We start from the raw sequence: 22,705 nt of genomic DNA on the forward strand, positions 1-22,705 counted from the left end.
ATATATATATATATATATATATTCTGATTAAAAGCGAAAGTCAGAACAAATGTTGTCTTTGGTTGTCCTGACCGGTGAGAGCATGGATTGTGCTGGATTGTGTTAAATCCACTCAGACACCACGGAACATTCTGTTCGTCTTGATATGAGACATCTCACTGCACAGATTACACGGGGGAATATTACTAACAGCACTAGGTCATCTAAATAAGAAGTGGAAACCTGCCAGGGTTTAATTAGCTGCTCTGTTTTATATTGAACTCATGGTTAAGTGCATTTGTTGATGAGGGGAATACATTTTCATTTTAATTATGCAATTAACTATTCACACCTTTCTCAGATCTCACATCTGAGCATTTAAGCTAATTAACATTGAAGCCTTGAAAATAACATGTATAATCGTCTATACAAACAGCTCTTGGGTTTGATTGTATTAAACGTGTCAGTTATGGAAGCATTTCTCTACGTAGACTTCTTGTCCAGCTCTAGTCATTATCATCATCAATGTTTATTTATATAGCGCCAGCAGATTCAGTAGCGCTTTACAATTTGGAGCAAAATGGGTAATACATACAGACAGAGCGGTAAGAGGGCTCTGCTCGCAAGCTTACAATCTATGGGACAATGGTTTGATACACAAGGGTAAGTGCTACATCATATTGAATATTTGTCCAGCTAGAATGCAAAGGTTACAAAGTATTTAGTGGGCTGTTTGATCAGCAACACAACTATGTTGGTCAGAGGGTTGTTGTCTTGTGTTAGCGGTGTAGAGGGTGGTAATAGGGTTACCTAGGGAGATTAAGAGGGTGGTAGAGGAATATTATAAGCTTGTCTGAAGAGGTGGGTTTTCAGAGAACATTTGAAGGTTTCAAGACTAGAAGAAAGTCTTATTGTGCAAGGGAGTGAATTTTATAAACTGGGTGCAGCCCGAAATAAAGTCCTATAACCGGGAATGGGAGGATGTGATGAGAGTGGAAGAGAGACGCAGATCTTGTGCAGAACGGAGGTGTCGAGTTGGGAGATATTTTGAGACAAGTGAGGAGATGATTGTTGGTGCAATTTTGTTGATGGCCTTGTATGTTAGTAGAAGAATTTTGTATTGGATTCTTTGAAAAACAGGCAACCAATGTAGAGACTGACAGAGTGGCTCAGCAGAGGAAGAACGGTTTGTCAGGAAAATCAATCTAGCCGCTGCATGCAAAATAGATTGTAGGGGCTCGAGTCTGACTTTGGGAAGACCAGTAAGGAGGGAATTACAATAGTCGATGTGGGAGATGATGAGTGCAGCATGATGTAAATATAGAGTTGATTTGGGGAACAAAGGATAGTGGTCAAGAATTACACCTAGGCAGCGAGCCTGCGTGGTGGGATTTATGGTCATGTTATCAAAAGAAATAGAAATGTCAGGCAGGAAGCTTCTATTGTTGGGTGGGAATAATATTAATTCTGTTTTTGAAAGATTGAGTTTTCAGTTGGCGAGAGGACATACAAGATGAAATGGCAGAAAGACAGTCAGTAACGCGAGACAACACAGATGGTGAGAGATCAGGAGAGGATAGATAGATAGAGATAGATCTGCATAAAGATGATACTGAAATCCAAAGGCGCTTATGGAAGCTGGATACAGAATGGAGCCACTTTGACCCTAAAATGGCTGAAAACATGATTAAAGAAAAAACATCCCTACAAGTGTTACAGGTCTAATCAAACACTTAAAAAGTATATAAATAATATAACATAACAAATAGCCATACAATGACAATAAATATGTTGATATCCGTCATACTTGGGATTTTTACATGTATATACTTTGGTACCAGATGCGTTTTGATACTGCATGGAATGAAAGCCATAGTGGGCTCTTAGGAAGGAACTTGGAATTTTTTAGATAAAAAATGTTTTATTTGACCAAGATCTTTATGATTCTAAATGACTGAAAATAATGTTTGACTAAATCAATTGTTTCAAATATAAAATGAAGATATATAAGTATTTTTATTATTATTTCATACTGTAACAAGATGTTACATTTCAAGGGATCCATATTATTCCCATTATAGGAGAACATATAGCGATCACACAACGGAAGCAGGTGGAGTAATTAATCTTCATCCAGTCACTGCTGTTATAGATTGACCTGTCCACGTGTATCACACAGAAATATACAGTTATTAGACTAAAGGGATAATTCCACAATGTACATTTGTTTTTTTTTATAAACCTTAAACCTAATATGAGGTTGTTTCCTTTATAACTGATTAAGGCACACGACTGACTGTTTAGCCGCTCCTTATGCACCTGTTCTGCTGTTGCATCTATGTCAGCATGCGCGAGTTACTGTGTGGATCCATCTATCTCGACTCTTAGTAACAAGACTCGTTCCTGCTCATTGATAGGTATACAGCGTGTATTTAATGGTTGCTCTCACAGATACCCATTGCTTGTTATACGGTAAGGCTAGTCACACACTACAGAATTTTTCTCCCGATGCGATATCATTAACGATTTTACCAATGACTGAAACTCCCGGTCAGCATTCATTGTGTACACACTATACACGTTTTACACAATTTACCTTCAGATCTGTGCTCTTCATCTCCAACATCGTTCCATCGTTTATAGAGATTTTTGTTGGTTTATAAAATCAATTGAAACAATATGATGAACTAATGCAATATTGGACCTAACAGTCCTTCTGCATGTTGGCACACCCCCCGCATGCTAGCCACATTTTCTAAATGCTGGCCACCCCCTTTACATGATGGCAACCCCCACTTCATGCTGACCCCATTCCTGCATGCTGGCCACACCCTCTCTATGTTGGCCACACACCCCTGCATGCTGGCCACACCCCTTGTATGCTGGCCACACCCTCTCTATGTTGGCCACACCCCTTGCATGCTGGCCACACCCTCTATATGTTGGCCACACCCCTTGTATGCTGGCCACACCCTCTCTATGTTGGCCACACCCCTTGTATGCTGGCCACACTTGCACATGCTGAAGCTTGGCTCCCTCTTACACGACTATTAATATTGATAATTATGAGTATTAGGAGGCTCTTTGGAGTTCTGTATAAAATCACCCAGTCGTTTATTTAGCTTCCTTATAAATTGTGACGGTCTATATACCCGGCCGGTGCTGTACACTCTGCACAGTATTCATGCACTGTTTATTTTCCTTTCTGGGATATTACATTGTGTGGTCGGCTTGTTAGCACCTCTCATCATTTCCATTGCAATTATGTTTTCACTTTCAATTTTTTTGCTATTACTAATTGCCCCTTTTCGACTCTTGTTATATTTTTTCCCTTTCTGGAAGGATGATTATGTCTCTAGTGACACAAACCGTCTACGTGTCTGTCTTTTTCCTGTCATAGTTTATCTCAGTCTGTTGATTTTATTTGCATTATTTAATTACCCAGTGGGATATTCAGATGCGCGTCAGACTTCACAAATTGTTTAAATATGGCCTGTTTCTCTTCTGAATGTTCTTGAGATCACATAATTGGCTCCTGCCCTTGTAGTGCTTCATTGGTTGCTTAAAATTCATTGCATGCACATCTTTTTACTAAAACAAAGGGTAACTGAGCCTATCTACAGATATAGGGTCCCAATATCTAGACAGTTCCAGATACAAGATGGAGATAAAATTAAAACTTGTTGAAGCTCAGTAATAGTTTTATAAACACTGACGCGATCACTGAGTGTCTTCTTCTACAGTCACTGTGAGGAGTGCTGCTAAACAGGGAACTGAGGAAAGCAATGTCATACACACAGACATAATCACAGACGGCCTTTCCCTACAGTCACTGTGAGGAGAGCTGCTAAACAAGGAAATTAGGAGATCAATGTCATACACACGGACCTTCTACAGTCACTGTAAGGAGTGCTGCTAAACAGGAAAATGAGGAAAGCAATGGTATACAGACATAGCCAAGTGCATCTTCCTACAGTCACTGTGAGGAGAACTGCTAAACAAGGAAATGAGGAGAGCAATGTCATACACACAGACATGACCACTGAGTGCCTTCTACTGCAATCACTGTGAGGAGCCCTGCTACACAAGGTAATGAAGAAAGCATTGTCATACAAACAGATGCAGCCGGGGCCAAAAATATTGGCATTAATGCAGTTTTCTCTAATAATGCAACATATTTTCCAAAAAATTTAATGTTGAAATTAAAAAATATTTTGGTATCCACATATGTATTTCTTTGGTTTGCAAAAACATGTACTAAGTTGTAATTTATGTCACACACAAGTTCTCAAATGGCTCAGATAAAGTTATTGAAAAGTTTAAGACCCCATAGCGAACCTCCCTGGACGGGGCCGCAAGAGAAGTTTGTTGGAAGATTGCAGAGCAGGATTGTTCGAATGATCGAGAAAGAATCTCAACTGCCAAAGAGATACAAGATGCACCATGAGGTCTAGAGATTACCAGGCTATTTGGAGCACAATGATGAACCTATTGTCAGAAAGCTGGGTCTCCACCATGAGTCTTACACAGGAACGGACCTAAACCTTTTTTATATATGGGGGAGGGGCATTTGGCATAGTCACGCCCCTTCGGTCTGATTGGCTAGTCCCGGTTGGCCCCAACCCCTCCCCCTGGTCGTGATTGTCCCTGCCCCCTTTGAACGGCATCTTGACATTTCAAATGTTATGCTTCTGCCCCTAAGGGGGGGGGGGGGGCAGATTGTCCCGATCGCCCCCCCCCCTGAATCGGCCACTGGTCTTACAACAGGACAATGTCCCCAAACACACTTCAAAAACCTCTAGGTATTGTTTCAAGACAAGACACTGAACTGTTCTGAAGTAGCAGCAAAGAGTCCAGTTCTGAATCCCATAGATACCAGTGGAGAGATCTGAATACATCAGTTGGGAGCAGGAACCTTCACATCTGGGAGAACTAGAGCAGATTCCATAAGAAGAGGGGACCAAGCTGCCAGGAGAGAGGTGCAGGAAGCTCGTCTATGGCTATAGGAAGCTGATTGCAGTTATTTGACCAGAGGATGTGCTACCATATATTATGTCTAAGATGTCAATAATTTTGTCAATACCATTTTCTTTCATTTTATGATTTAAGGGATATACAGTATTAAGTAATGAATTAAAAAAACATTTCTGTAATACTAACAGAGAAAGAATTGCAGAGGCCAAATTCTGTTGTTAATTTCACCCTATGTTTAGAGGATATTGTGAGTTATTTGAAAAAAAGTGCAAGTATGTCAATATTTTTTAGGTCACGACTGTATGACGCTGAGCCTCGCCATACTGCTTCCTGAACCAGCGACTGAAAATAGAGCCCGTCTCATCCCTTAAATAAATTGTTAGAGAGGAGTTACAGCTTAAAAAATGTTCTGCAGATAATTTGCCACATTAAGCATTTGGGTATGGCATTTTGTAAGTTTCTCCTGCAGAATTTGACTGTAAGTGTTCCTCGTGGAATCTATCTAATCATTTTGGCTCTGCCCGTAATTCCCCTATTATTTTGAATGCTGCCTGGACCTCTCCCTTATGTAGCGCCGTTGGCCCGAGCGTGCCGTAGATGTGCTTTAGATACCTCCCCTGCCGGCAGAGAACTACATCTCCCAGCATGCAGTAGGGTGTGAAGGAGCAGGTTACAAACGGCAGTTGGAGATTCTGAGAGGCACCCAGAGAGACAATAACAGGTGCATGAAAGGGTGGGGTTATCCTAAAAGGAAAAAACACAGACAAATTCCCCCAGCACACTGCCATAGCCAGCAACAGATCTGCCATTTCTACTGTAGATAAAAATGCAAAAGTCTCAGTTGCACACATTTGCAAATGTATGTTGAAGCCACCCACCACTCCACGGTGATTTTGCTAATAGGGTGGTCCTACTCTAAACAAATGAGAGTCCCATATATTTGGGCCATACATATGTGTTTTTAAATTGAGAGCTAACCTACCAAACAGGTACCCCAGAAACCTCCAAACCTCCTGGGAGAGCCTGTCAGAGAGAGAGTAGCAGGAGTCTGAGAGGTCTGAGTGAGAGTGAGACCACATAGAGGGAGAAACGAAGGGCGGAGCCATCTTGGACACATAAGCGGAATAAGTGAGCCATGTTTAAATTGTTACTGATTTACTTAGTATTTTTGTTGTTAGTAAGATAGAGAAAAGGTGGGGAGACCTGGAGAATATTTGCAGGACTGTGATCTAGTGACAAGTGTGAAGTGTAGAGAAAGGTAGTTAGGTATGTTTACTAAACTGCGGGTTTGAAAAAGTGAAGATGTTGCCTATAGCAACCAATCAGATTCTAGCTGTCATCTTGTTGAATGTACTAAATTAATGATAGCTAGAATCTGATTGGTTGCTATAGGCAACGTCTCCACTTTTTTCAAACCCGCAGTTTAGTAAATATACCCACTAGGTACCAGTGGTTGCTAATGAAACTGTGTACCTACGTCTAAGAGCAATAGAGAGAACTACATGTGTGTTATCTGTGTTCTGCATTCATATTGAACAGGAATAAAAAAACAAACGAGAGTGTGCTTCACTAAATCATCAGGAGAAATTAATCGCTTTATTGAAAGGAGGAAAAAGTGCTATTGTGTAAAATCCTTTGTGTCTCTCTGATGTTGAGGAACACAGAGAACTATGACTTTGCTCTATGAAATTTGTAACTGTAAAGCCTGTTTGCTCTATGAAGTAGACGGGGAGATCTGGATTTGCGCTACCTTCTATAACCGCATAATTGCATTCATCTGTTCACTGTACAAATGCCTTTGTATGATATATGTTCGCTAAATCAAAGCAATTGTGACTGAGTTTAATGCATATTGCTACTAAGTGTCTCTGTGGCTAGGGGAATATTGCAGGCTAGCAATTAGAGGAGTTAGAGGTACCTTTTAGTGGTAGAGTATGAGTGAGACATGTACAAATTGTGTTTAGTATAAGTTAGTACATAATACAGTAAAGATATAGTAGAAACGTGTGTATCTTAATTGCTGTGTATTTATTGTGTTTGCTGCTCCCAGAGTTACCCTTAAAACACTGTTTGAATCAAAGATATATATTTTTCATATATAAAACTTACAAAAAACCTTTAGAAGCCCACGCCTCCCTAATAAATGTGCCGTTGTAGCTTCTAAAGACCATCCTGGTGTATTACATTTTCATTTGTGTTGCCTGTGGTCCTAAGTAGGGGGGCGGACGGTTCCCTGTGTAACCCCTGGGGATGCTGTAGTTGGACTTGAGCACCCAAGGGCTACTAATCACATTTGCATCAGTAAGAAAAGAGATGGACATTGTCATTTACCAGTCCAGGGAGAGAAACTACATCTCCCAGAAGGCTACTGTGGAAAGGGGGCGGAGCCTAAGGGGTTTGTGTGTTTGGAGACTGGGAAGCCCCAGAACAGAGAGGGAGAGAGAGATGGAGGAGCATCCTGAGAGAGACTGAGCTGTATGACAAGTCTGGAGAAGGTGTCCCTAAGCAGACATTTTGCAAGTCAATCATCTTGGAGGGAATCAAGTCCAGATCTTGGGACCCACACTGGTGCAGATAAGTCATATTTGCTAACTTTAGCAAGGACTGCTCAGGGAGATCGGTGGGGAGGTGGGTGTGTTGGGGGCGCATCATTTGACCCCACCCCTAAACATCAATCACATTTTTTGACCAATTACAGCGGGGGGCGGGCGCACGATGATGCGCTATTCGCGTCCTAAGCCCCGTCCCCACACGTTTACTATTGAGGTGGTTAGGAACCGGGACGCTGTCCTGCTCTCCCAGAATTTCGGGAGTCTCCCAGACATTCCGGAAGAGTACAACTATGAGATAAGTAACTGGGCTTAATTTACTGTGGTTAATTTACTGTGGTTAATTTTATCTGTTGATTTTCATGTGGGGTTTGGACTATATCTGACCACAAGGGCCTCAAGAGTCAGGGATAGATGGGTGGGCAGGTAAATGTGCACCAAATGTTCTTTAATCATCATTTGAGCTTCTACCACAAGGTGATCCCTCCCGTGTTAAAAGAAAGTTGTGGAACTACAAGTCCCAGGATACAATTAAGCAAGGATACAATCTGAGGATTTTACAGTTGTTGCTACAGGAGGGTTTGCATACTGTGACTGCTGTACATTACTGCAAGTGATTGAAAGGTCCCTATATGCTGCAAACTGGACACATGCTGCACCCATACAGAACAGCCCCAACTTGCAGTGCCCGGCTCCATCCATCTGTGTGGTGTGTGTGAGGGCTGCCGGTGGGTGTGTTTGGCAGTATATTTTAGAGATATAAGTAGATATATATTTACATTCACCCCTTGAGATAACTCCCAGTATCAGGAGCCAATAAGGTTAGCATCTGATATATTGATCCGGTGTATAAGGTTGTGATTGTCTTATGCTGTTGATATTATTGTATTGGACACTATTATTTCAAGCTTTGCCAAAGTATATTTTTCTATAAAATCACAAAAGTGGTTCTATTTCAATAAATTTTCCTGGCTGGTTTCTGCAGCACACAGTCTGTCACAGTGTGTTAGTACAGGGTGGGGGGCTTCCTGAATCTCCCCCTGGTGTATTGCATGAACACCCCCCAGAAGAGAAAGTGTCGATTCAGGTGGAGGCACTGAAAACCATGTACAGATGTGCGAACACTTACATTATTATATATATATATATATATATATATATATATATATATATATATATATTGTGGCAAGAGCCCGCTACTGCTGAAGCACACGCGAACAACTTTTTATGTAGTTTTAATGTCAGGATGGTAAATGTTTTGACACCGTACAGATTTCACAGCAATACTTGGAGACCCTATACACTAGCTAGACATAGCTCAGCTCTCTATAGACCAGCCAGCTTCCCTAGCATTGGTCTCCCTGAACAAATGATACAAACAAGCTTTTATACATGATGCTCCTCCCCCAGCCTTAGCTTGGTGGGCAGGTGACACACCCACCTTCCCTTTAAGAGGAAACTCCCATCACTGCCTCTGTTTGCACTGACACAGACACACCCTATCTGTTTCCTGTGAGGAAGGAGCTTTCAAACCATGTGAGTGAACCAAACTTTAAACTATTGTTTGTCACACGTAAGTCTTTACCTGGTTTATCATCAATCTAGGTGCATAACTGCACCAATGTTTTACTCTGCTTGTATGCTTTCTCTGCTGCTTGTCAGCTAAATCCCTCCCTTTGTTACAATATCTCTCTCTCTCTCTCTCCCTCTCTCTCTCTCTCTCTTATATATATATATATATATATATATATATATATATATATATATATATACACACACACACTCACAATGCATACTACAGAGCGGTGTGGTGTTGGTCATTCCACAAACATTACCCAAGGAAGATCCTACTGAGCCCTGACTAAGGTGGAGGAACTGTGGAACGAGGGAAACAATGTACAGTTTATATACAAACAGGACACACAAATATGTACAGACACCCGAGCGGGAAAATGAGTGTTACACTTATTATACTCTAACCACACCACAGAATTAATCTAAACAGTCACAGAATAAGCTGAAACCGCAGCAGCATAGCGACACAAAATCAAAATGTAACAAAACCGAAACTTAAAGATTGTATCACCAGAACTTCACACTTCCGTAAATAGGTCGCCTGCAGAATTCAATTTGTGCAAAATTTTTCACATTCCCTTCATTTGTATGTGTGTTTTTTACGTATATTCTGTGTGCGAATGCGTCCAACACTACATAAATACCACTGTGAGTAGCTCGGCTCAAGTGACACACACAGTCGTACTGACAGTTGTGGAGGGGGGAGTTGGAGAGTGTGGTGTGAGTGGAGTGCACTCACAATGCCTAGAAAAATGCTAACCCTAAATATAGCTGTGGATGCTGCATCATTGAGTAGAGCTAGTGCACCATACACGGATGGACAAGTAAATATCACAAGACTGTCAGAAGATCAACTGATTTATTTAGCAGATCCTTGCAGCCAGATGTTCAGGAAGTGTAACACAGACTGTAATGGAATTTAAGAGAAATGGTGCTCAGGATGGAGAAGGCTAATCTGATGCTACAGAAAATATCTCCCGATGCAATATCAATGATTTTACCAACAACTGAAACCACCAATCAGCAGCAGATTCCTGTGCACACACTATACACGTTTTACAGGATTTACCGTCAGATCTGTGCTCTTCATCTGTCATAATTATAGGCTGAAAAGATGGTGACTCTGCACACTGCATAGAGATCTATGGACACTGCCGGTCCGGAGTGCTCACACACTGCAGATTTTGCCCAACATCATTATGAGATATCTTTAGTTCGGTTTTAAAATCAAATCAAACGATACTATGTGCTTTGGTATGATAAAACATGATCGTGGCAGAGCACACACTAATGCAATATCAAACCTAATAGTTGTAAATTGTGTGATTGGCAGGATAATCGGGGGGAAAACCTGTATTGTTTACCCAGCTTTAGGGTAATTTGTAAAAATCACTGAGCCTAGAGCGCAAATGGCATTTTGTGATGCCAAATACTTATTTTTGCCAGATTTGATACAACATTTCTGGTTATTAAATGACCTCCATTATCCTCCTTCATTACAGATAAATTTATCGCACCTTCTAAAAAGGAAAAGTGTCCCTTAGCAACCAATCAGATTCTAGCTCTCATTTATCTACTACATCATAGAAAATAACGGCTAGAATATGCACTTTTCCTTTAGAAAGTTTGATAAATATGTATATGAGATTATTAAGGACCTAATGAACAATCCAATCTATATACTCCCATGTTATAATCATCATTCACCTTTGCCTGGGAAGTGTGTCTGTTTCTCTTCTTTGGAAACTTGCACAGTATCATCTTCCTTTGTGTCCATTTTCTAATCTCTGTCCTTAACAGAACTAATTTCTACTCAGTTTAAATGATAAATCCTTATTTTTTATATAGATATTGTATTCAATGGTTAAATGTGCAGAATGGATTCAAATGGTCTATCTGTAATCTATTACCCATTGGTTAGATACAATATTTAGCACAGTATATCCAACAAGATCCTTATTAAGCAGATTCTCATTCTCCAGGGCAGGTACATGCAATCCTCTGTCTACATCTAGCCTACATTACCCGTTTCAACAGACTACTGCAAAAAGATTTTTTGGATAGCCAATTAAGACCCAATTATATCGGCTTTGAGACATAGATATTGGCAGAGGACTGCATATGCCCTCTCCTCCAATGAATCTGACCTATAAAGTACTGTTAGATACACTCATCATCATCATCATCATCATCATCCATTTATTGATATAGCATCACTAATTCTGCAGCTCTGTACAGAGAACTTACTCATATCAGTCCCTGCCCCATTGGGGCTTACAGTCTAGATTCCCTAACACACACACAGACAGGCAGACTAGGGTCAATTTGTTAGCAGCCAATTAACCTACCAGTATGTTTATGGAGTGTGGGAGGAATCTGAAGCACCCGGTGGAAACCCACGCAAACACGGAGAGAACATACAAACTCCTCGCAGATAAGGCCATGGTCGGGAATGGAACTCATGACCCCAGTGCTGTAAGGCAGAAGTGCTAACCACTTAGCCACAGTGCTGCCCACTCAAATAGAGAGTCCAGTCAATAGATATAGCACATGTAAACTCACCGAAACAAAATGATAATGAATTTTTTCTTTAGCTCATGAATGTTAGAGGAAAAGAAGTCTTTAGAAACTATTTGTCTGTATTTGTGTTCAAATACCATTTCATGGATGAATTCCAGGGTTGGTTAGGGACATGGTAACTCTCAGCCCAGCACTACCTTTTCTGAATAGTGAAATTAAAGCAGATTTTTCCTGTATGGAGAATCTTGAAGAGTATATGAAACATGTCCACATTGATTTTCATTTGAAGGAACGCCACAGATGGTAACTTCAGTTCCGCAAAGTGATGATTCCTGCTGAGGGAACCACTTCTAACCCCATCCAACTACCGTATCCGTCCTGTTTGTGAACAGCCCCAGTAAGTTAATTCACAATTTTATTTACAGACACTGGGTACTGCCATGGGGACCAGTTTTGCCCAGAGCTTTGCTAATCTCTATATGGGGCTCTTTGAGGAGCAATTTATTTGGGGATCGTCGTTCAGGGCGAAACTGGTTCTCTATGGCAGGTATATTGATGATTTGCTTTTTATTTGGAATGGTTGATGAACCTTCTGTTTTTTTCCTTTTTATCACATCTGAATTCGAATGATTATGGTCTACGTTTCATGAGCACTTATAACACTTCCAATATTAATTATTTGGACATCACTCTCAAGGTTAGTGACAATTGTATTATTACAGAAACTTACTCGAAAGATGTACATGTTCAAAGTTTTCTACATTACCGGAGTAATCATCTAAGAACCTGGAAGAATAATATCCTGAAGGATCAGTTCCTCCGAATGAAGAGGAATTGTTCCAACTTCGTTGATTTTCAAAAAACATGCTGATAAACTCTGTGTCTCTTTTTGAGCCCAAGGCGAACCCTGACTACATCTTACAGAAAGCTTTTGGTGATATTGTTGAATTAGGTAGAGCTAGTCTGCTCAACCAATCTTCTAAGAATAGAAATAAACAGGATGAGAGATCTTTAGTTTTTATTACACAACATAATAGCTATGTCCCTGAAATTAAACAGATTGTTACTAGAAATTCTTCTCTGTTGGAGACTGATGACTTAATAGGTTCACTTATAAATAGAGGTAAAAATAACATTTTCTGGAAATCTAAAAATTTGAAAGAGAGATTAGTTCCTAGTTTTTTTGGTCACAATCGGGGTGGCTGAGGTTTCTTCTGTATTACCAGTATCTAGATGGCTTGTTAAGAATAGATGTATTACATGTGCAGATCACAAAAGCACCACCTCATATCAATCTGGTGAGAAATTCTCCATTGATAGTACTCTAGATTGCCAATACACATTTGTGGTATATTTGATAAACTGTGAGAGTGGTGTACAATATATTGGACGTACAATTAAGACCCTTGGATGTGCACTTTACAGAGCATCGAAAAAATATTTAAAAAAATATAAAAACACCATGACAACGTGCAGAATAACTTTATTGATAGCACTTTTTCAGTCAATGAACAATCCGAATCATGTAGTAATTGGTCGGGCAGGATCACGCGATCACCTGCCCAGCGTATAAACAGAATCTCTATTGACTTGTGACTTATTTCCTCTGATGAAACTGTTGTATTGGATGGAGAAACGCGTGAGGTAACAAGTCTGGATTTACCAATTGGGACTGGAGCTGTGATCTCTTTAACCCCGGGGTTGTTGACTATTTATACAATTATTTTTGTCACTGCCAATCTGCTACATCATTTGTGGAATTATATTCCTACTACCTCTCTGTATACATAAAAGCAAGGACAATAAAGGGGCGCTGTATCCAACAATTGTTATTTAATAAAATATAATTAAAATACACAACTAAAAAATCGTCATATATACAGTATAAATATCTGTACAAGATAAACAACACAATGGACATCAAATGGTATCAAATATATATCACCATGATAATCACAATATTATAACTCTGACTCCCGGGGAACAAATCAGCTGGTAAACATAAACAATGAATTAGGCTGTGCGCATAAACTTAAAACTTGTCAATCCCATTAAAAGAGGGGTGGAAAATACACACACTTGATCTTAATTCATAAAAGAATCGAATAAGTAGTTATACAAGAATATTATAATGCTTTCAGGGGCGCACGGAGGATTGTCGGGGGGGGTGTTTCCCCCCGACCCCAAAAAAAAAAAAACAACCCGAGAGAGAGCTGCTGCGCATGCGCGGGCTCCGTTTCATCAGCTCTGTCCTATACAGCAGCCGCGGGGCTGTCTAAGAAGCGTCCGCGGCGGTGCTGTATACACTACAGCACCACCGCGGATGCTTCTTTGACAGCGCCGCGGCTGCTGTATAGGACAGTGGCCACTTAGTTAGCGCAGGGGGGGTTACTAGAGACTCAGAAACCCCCCCTGCGTGCGCCACTGGCTTTGTAGCATATAGACAACCGCTGCAGTGGTTTGGAGCAATTAGGATCCTTTGATGTAAACGGAGACCAGGCAATTTTGCAGATGGAAACATGTCTTTAAATAAGATCAAACCAATTTATATCATATGATCAGGTAAAAAACCTGATGTTAGCGAGAGGTCTCCCATACAAAAAAATAACCCCACCTGTCTCTGCTTAGCTTCACAGTTCAGATCGTCCAAGATACTTCATCGAGCAGAGAGAATATTGGTGAGTGAGATAGAATATCAAATATATACCAATATTGTGAAACATCTCATAAATGAAGAAACTCATACATACACACATATAAAATATATGTGCATGTCCACCTCGAGATCCACAACCAATCTGTCAACAAATCAAGCATTTAATTAGAACATTGATTAGAAAAATAGAAGGACTATTCACCCGAAATAATTAGCACGAATAATTGGTTAACACTGGGACTATAGATCATAAACCCAACATATAGTGCGTGACTAGTCTAGTCCAAGCTCAACAGGAATTGAAAGATTAATTATTTAGAAATATATTAAAGGAAACCAACGAGAAGTTAGAATCATATGTTATTTAGTTCTATACTATCATTTAAACCATGTGGGGCTATGGTATTTAATCTAAATATCCAATACGCTTCCCTACGGCACAAAAGATTGAATCTGTCGCCTCCCCTGGGGGTAATATCAATTTGCTCAATAGCTCTAATTTGAAGGCCTTCCAATGAGCTACCCATACAGGTATTAACATGTGATAATAGACTGGGTTTTTACATTTTTAAGAATGTTTCTGCGATGTTCAGTGAATCGTACCCCTACGGATCGGATTGTTCGTCCAACATACTGTATCCCGCAGGAACAGTTATTCAGATACACGACAAATGTAGATTGACAATTCAATATTTTGTTAATAGAAAATTTCTCTCCAGATGTATGTGAGACAAAAGTAGCACATTTATGATCTGCCGCCATACATGTGAAGCATTTCTTTCCACCACACCGATAAAAACTATTGGGTCTAGTGGTTAACCAATTCTTCATCAAAGAATTATTGGGTAGCTTCCCCGAACTTTTTGGGTTAAAGAAACTTGGTGATAAGAATTCTTTAAGATTGCAAGATCTTTTAAAGACAACGTTGTTAGCCTTTCGAATAGAAGAACTTAATAAATCATCAGCTGTCAAAATCATAGAGTTTTTGTTGATGATATGTCGAATCTGGCGGGCATAGTTGTTGTGCTGTGTAGTAAAAATTAGAGATCTTGCCTCACTCTTTGCTTTTGATTTATTCATAGATGGCTGGTTGATCAAGTCAACACGATCAATCTCTATTACATCATCAAAAGCTCGTTGTAGCACCTTAATTGGATATCCCTGTTCGATAAAAGATTGATATATTGTGGCAGCATGTTTCTTAAAATCACTATCAGTTGAACAATTCCTTTTCATCCTCAGGAATTGACCCTTCGGAATATTATCTTTCCAGGGCCTAAAATGATCACTTTTATAATGAAGATCACTATGGGCATCAATTGGTTTCGAGAATGTTTCAGTACAAATAATATCATTACTTACTTTTAATGTGATGTCCAAAAAATTAATAGTAGCAGTATTGAAGTTACTTGTAAACCGTAGACCAGAATCATTAGAATTGAGGTGTGTCAAAAAAAGAGATATAGAAGAATCGTCCCAATCCCAAATAAAAAACAAATCATCAATATATCTGCCATAGAGGACCAGCCTCGCCCCGAATTCAGAACTCCAAATGTATTGCTCCTCAAAGAGCCCCATATAGAGGTTAGCAAAACTTGGGGCGAACCTGGTCCCCATGGCCGTGCCGAGTGTCTGTAAATAAAAATGGGTGTCAAATAAAAAATAGTTATGTTGAAGTATAAACCGGATGAATGACAAAATAAAGTCGCACAAACGGCCATCCATATCAGAGGAGGTCAAAAATTCAGATACGGCCTTAATGCACTTATTGTGCGGAATGTTGGAGTAAAGAGCCTCCACATCGCATGTTAGAAATTGATATGAGGCTTTCCATTTGATGCCTTCCACTAATCTCACAAATGACAAAGTATCTTTAATGTGCGACCTTAATGAACAAACAAATGGTTGATGTGCATCAACAAAAAAAGACAAATTACTAGTCAAAGAACCAACACCAGAGATAATTGGTCTACCAGGGGGTGCGTGAAGGGACTTGTGAATTTTGGGTAAATGATAATATATAAGGATCACCGGGTGGGAAATATAAAGGAAACAAGGAGAGCTCATTAGTTTCCATCTGCAAAATTGCCTGCTCTCCGTTTACATCAAAGGATCCTAATTGCTCCAAACCGCTGCAGCGGGTGTCTATATGCTACAAAGCATTATAATATTCATGTATAACTACTTATTCGGTTCTTTTATGAATTAAGATCAAGTGTGTGTATTTTCCACCCCTCTTTTAATGGGATTGACAAGTTTTAATTTTATGCGCACAGCCTAATTCATTGTTTATGTTTGCCAGCTGATTTGTTCCCCCGGGAGTCAGAGTTATAATATTGTGATTATCATGGTGATATATATTTGATACCATTTGATGTCCATTGTGTTGTTTATCTTGTACAGATATTTATACTGTATATATGACGATTTTTTAGTTGTGTATTTTAATTATATTTTATTAAATAAAAATTGTTGGATACAGCGCCCCTTTATTGTCCTTGCTTTTATTTTTACATTAGCAGAATCATATTTCTGTTTCAAGGGAGCTGCGGTCCATCACCATATACTATTAATTATTGATTCCCAGCGCCTGAGATTTTTTGTATTCTACTCTCTGTATACATGTTTGGCTGATATCGCAACGAATAAGTATCTGCATTTACTCTTACTTCAGATGAACTGTATGCTGAAGCACCTTTTCCACATGCTAATGGCCTGATAATCTAATTGCAATGTTTTCTTTATGTATGCTAATGAGTTCATTTGCATAATCCTTTCTTTCTCAGCTAAGGAGAGTTTTGTATATTATCAGTGGATTAGGTGACTGAATATACCCCATTTAACAATTTTAATTAGATTCATTTGCTCCAGGATTCCGTTGATATTATCAATTGTCGATTGCTGTCTATTTGATAGTTGTTTTTATTTGATTTTATTGTGTTATATGAATTGTATTACATTTGTTGCCACGATACAGCGCTCTCTATATCTTTTTTCATCCATTCCGTTTCAGATCCAGAAACTGTTTTTGAGAGTTGTAGATTGGCACATATGCAGTTTTATAATTCTTACCGTCCAATCTATTTTGTTTTTTCTAGGTAAGTTAAAAGCCTCTGTATGTATTGTGGTAACTTAGACCATCACACTACAATTTGCGTCGGAGAATCCCTTCTAAGCCTTGCAAATTATAAGAATTCTGGGTGAATGTCATTGATTCAGTCCCTTCAACCATGAACTCTGTTTTGCCCGATAAAGGAAACCAAGCCCAACAACCAGTCACATTTCCTCTTGCTTGTATCAATCCGTGAAGGCAATTGGAGATACCAATAGATGTCTTGATTGATTCTGGAGCTTTTGGCAACTTCATTGATTTTCAATTTGCCGAACAACATCACCTTACTACACATGAAAAAAACCTACCCGTTTCAGATGTATATAATGGATGGATCTCCACTTACTTCAAACCAATGACCAGGAAAACAGTCCCATTGATGATCATGATTCCTGACTGCCATCAATAGATGGTTCAATTGATGGCTGCTAGTCCTACCTCGGGTGATTCAGCATAAGCTGTTGATAGATTGAGCTGATCATGACTTTCTATTCACCCTAGAAAAAGATACATCCGGCATTGCACTTGTGGCCATTTTATCCCAGCATCAGAATTTAAAGATGTTGCCCACTTGTGACTTCTTATCTCAACAGTCCACCCAAACTGAATACAAACTCATTGTCATGAAAGTGGCTTTTCGAAGAATTGCATCTACTGGAAGAACCTTCCTGTCTGGTTATGGTCTATACCGATCATAAAATCTCAAAGTATCAACATACAGCTTAGAAGTTGAATTCTTGACAGGTTCGGTGGGCATTTTCCTTTGCTTTGTCAACACAGTTTGATGACCAAGTAAGTAACACCTATCCCTATCAGAACAGTACTACAATGATGAAATATTCCTAAAGACAGCAAACCTGGCACACTCTATATTCACATCTAACACACCACCAATACAAACCTTTATATAGAAACGATATAGCGCTGTGTTGGTATTTCAGACATCAGGGGGTAAATGTATCATACCCCGGTTTTTTCAACTCCCGGGAGATCGGCGTCTTCGCAGCTTCAGTTTGAAATGGCGCTGCCTCAGATGTATTATGCAAGGATTATGTAATAATTATTTCCCAGAAAATACTGATGCCAAATCTACAGGAGACAGTACATGTAATCCGTTCCGTGTCATGCATCTATACTTAAACATTCCTTACGAGCTCATCAACACCTATGCACTTCTGTCTCAGTAGACTATATGGTAGAATTACAGGAGTGTGAGGGCTACTGTGATACTATGATGATGGTGGAGGACCGACAGACCAAGATAACACACCTTATTCCTCAGATTCTGCTGTACAGGCTGCACAATGCTTTCCAAAGAAGCTCTTACAATAACATTATTTCCCAGGTGGGATCATCTCTAACCAAGCTCTCAATTCACATCCCATTTGTGGAAAGCTTTCTGTACCCTGTTATATATTGATGTGTAGTTCTCCACAGCTTATCACCCACACTCAAGTGAATGTCTATACTACCCTTCGGCCAAATGTATATGGCCATTTCAAATTATGCAACAAGCCAGTAACATTTTATCTAGAGCTTCAAAGTACTTTGCAGATTTCTTTGTTATTCTATACATCCCCTTCAAATATAGTAAAGGAAAATCCATTTCCAGGGCATCTCTAGATCCACCAGCTACAGGAATTCATAGTAGCTGAAATTCTGGATTTCTGAGTTTACCGAAGATACAATTTGTTTTCGTTCTGCTGGAAGCACTATGGACTTGAGGATTGATCTTGGAAACCTTAGGAGAACTTATTGGGCCTGATTCATAAAGGAGAGCAAAGCAAAAAGAATAGGAGTAGATTTGTACCTGGCCAAAACCATGTTGCATTGGAGTGGGAGGTAAATGTAAAATGTTGGGACAGATTTATAGTTGGGGTAGGGCATGTCCTAGATCAACTTTACATTTCAGTGTAAAAATAAAGCTATCAAATATTTGCGTGCTAGATGAAAAAACAGCCAGTATTTAACTTATGTGCAAAATAATAAACTCATTTGCACCCCTTGTATTGTAACATGGTTTTGATAAGGTTTAAAGTTACTTATTTTCTTGCTTTACTTTCCTTAATGAATCAGGCCCAATGTCTGTAGAATTCTAAAATACTTTAATCCAAAATCTATTCATAAACTGGAACCAAAGATGTTTGTATAATGTCGTATGAAGACATTTGTTCACATGAAGATAGTTTCCAAGCATACAGCGTTGCTTCTCTTCTTGCTTCCATGACAGAACTGTAGCAGAAGTATTTAATTTAGGAGATCTAACAGAAGGTTAGTCAGGTGTAAAACCTCCTTCAAGATCCTGCCCTAGCGGTCTTCTAGGAATGTCCTCCAAGATCCACTTTAGGAATGTCTGTAGAACATCATGGTAGAGGGCAGGGTAGTGTAACATATGGACAATTAATGAGGTATAAATGAATTGCAATTGCCTTTTCTTTTTTTTGAACATACACGCACATTGTGTTTTTGCAAGAGGAACAAATGTTTGCTCCTTATCATGGTTGAACCAAGGTACAGCTGCAGGTTTGACTGAATTTGTGCAGAAAAAAAATCTAAAATACTTGTTTTGTGAGAGATCATCATCATAGGTTATTTATATAGCGCCACTAATTCCGCAGCGCTGTACAGAGAACTCATTCACATCAGTCCCTGCCTCATTGGAGCTTACAGTCTAAATTCCCTAACATACACACAGACAGACATAGATAGACTAAGGTCAATATGATAGCAGCCAATTAACCTACTAGTATGTTTTAGGAGTGTCGGAGGAAACCGGAGCACCCGGAGGAAACCCAAGCAAACACAGGGAGAACATACAAATTCATGACCCCAGTGCTGTGAGGCAGAAGTGCTAACCACTTAGCCACCATGCTGCCTGATAATATTTTCCTGACTTAGTGAAAGTCTTCATAGCTATTTTAGCTATGCAAATTGGACACATTTTTACAACATCATAGAGGTGGCGGTAATTTTGCCGCAGATCAAGAGAAAAAGGAAAAGTGCATGAAAAACATGTAAGTTCACCAAGAATTCATTAATTAATTCTAGAACTCTCTGCATTTCACGCACTGTGAACTGTGCGTGCAAACTGCTATAGAAAACCGTTTACACGTCCAACTTCTTTACATATACAGTATTTTAACTTACATTTTTCCATGTGAAAACCTAACTGATGATATAGTATAAAATATAACCCCTGTAGGCTGCAAGTTTTTCGTACACAAACTAAATGGTTGAGTACTACAAAAGAGAAACTATGAACTTTGGGAGGTTACGGGCCTGATTCATTAGGCCATGCATTCTGAGCACAACTCACACTCAGTATTAACCCACGACAGTATAAATTCACCTCTCATCTGTTAATATTTCACTGTGCGTGTGTTGATCTTCCATAGAAGATCAAAGTGCGTTCGTTCTTAAGGGTTTTTTATTTTGCAAAGCCGGATTATTTTGTGGTTTTTAAGATTGAAGAAAAAAAGATTATTTTCAAGAAAATTTTAAATATTTTTCTGGGTCTATTTTTTTTGGACAACTCCAGGACCTTGGATGTTATATTTTGGACACCTACAGTACCTATGGAATATTATAGGTTTTTTTATGGTTGATTTCAATAGTTATTGGAGTAAAAGCTTGCAAGATTGGATTTATTACAGGTGAAGACAACAGATGGTAAGTATATGGGGATTTATTACTTTTAATAAATATATGTGGTTTTGAAGAGATGTGTGGTTTATTTTAGGGGTTTAATTATTTTTATTAAAGGAATGTGGTTTAAAAGAGGGTTGTGTGGTTTATTTAAAATGTACTTTGAGCAACTACATTGCTCAGTGGGCTCTGGGTGTCAGGGCATGCTGGCACTTATGGTTTTTCAAGTGCCAGCATGCCCTGGCTGCCATGGGGGTGCTAGCGCTTGTAGTTCTACAAGCACCAGCATGGCCAGACTGTTAATGGTTACCTGGGCTGGCTGGGTCTGGTAGTTCCACAAAGTAAAAAGTAAAAGAGTCTTTTTTTAACTTTTTTCACTTTATTACCCTACACCACCACCTCAGGGGTGTAGGAAGAGTCCTAGGGCTAGATTTACTAAGCTGCGGGTTTGAAAAAGTGGGGATGTTGCCTATAGCAACCAATCAGATTCTAGCTATCATTTTGTAGAAGGTACTAAATAAATGATAGCTAGAATCTGATTGGTTGCTATAGGCAACATCCCCACTTTTTCAAACCCGCAGCTTAGTAAATCTAGCCCCTAGTGCTTTCAGCATGGGCCCTTGTATTCCTGGGGTGGGGGCATATGTTTTTTGTGGACCCCACTCCCTAAGGAATTCAGCCCCGTACTGAACAACCTGTAGTTAGTTTGTCATTATGGCAGGGGAACCCTCTGCTGCGTGTCCCCCTACTATAGTGCCACTATCCCCGGCTGATTTTCCTAATACTTGTTTTCGTAAAATTGGGGGGAACCTACACTCCCCCTGCCCTGATTTTGAGGCAACCAGCACTAGGGTTATTATCATTAATATGGGACACACATTTTTTTTTTCTAATTATTTTTTTAATGCCGCCGGACTTACCGGCTCCACTTACACTTGCCCCAGGACTGGTGGAGGAGATATGTCAGAAAATTCAGGCTACTTCCAGGGCTGTAGAGCCAGGGGCAGTCTGGGCTGGGGGGGCATCTGCCCCCCGGGCCAGTCCCATAGCGGGCTACCTTGGGCTGGGTCACTGGGCCACCTGCATTTTTTTTCCTTTAAAATAGGCTGCTAAGTCGAGTCTTTCCCCCAGGGCCAAAATTTGCCAGCCCTGCCCTGTGTAGAGCATTCCGCGGCTGTGGCTGTGTGCACTCGAGTTTGGCACACCGCTACTGTACATTGACCAGAGAACGGCCCATTCCCGTCCAGGACACCCTAATCGTAGGCTCTAGTAAGTTTCCTTTCCATGCACTGTCTTATGAGCAACGGGCTGCTTTACCGGCCGTATCTGCCGGTTCTGAGCATGCAAAGAGTGATTTTGTGTTTGATACGCTCAAAATCAGCAGATATGTGTCTTGATGGATGAGGCCCTACAAGTTTAAGTCCATGATGTTCAGTTCCCATAAAAAATAAACTATTTGCCCTCATATCCATAAGACAATGGGTTGTTGTTTTACTGTCAATTTCATATATTTATAGGTATACACTCTACTACACTATACTACAATATGAATATTTTGTTTTATTTCAAGTTACCTCATTTCGTTAACTGATGGACACCATCCATGGTGCATTATACAAAAGATTGTAATAGAAGCTTCAGCAATGTAGGTCGGCAAACCTTGGATATCCATCTTTTGTGGCATGAGCCTATGCC

The sequence above is a fragment of the Mixophyes fleayi genome, chromosome 5 (genome assembly GCF_038048845.1).
Source record: "Mixophyes fleayi isolate aMixFle1 chromosome 5, aMixFle1.hap1, whole genome shotgun sequence".
In the NCBI taxonomy this organism is placed as follows: Eukaryota; Metazoa; Chordata; class Amphibia; order Anura; family Limnodynastidae; genus Mixophyes; species Mixophyes fleayi.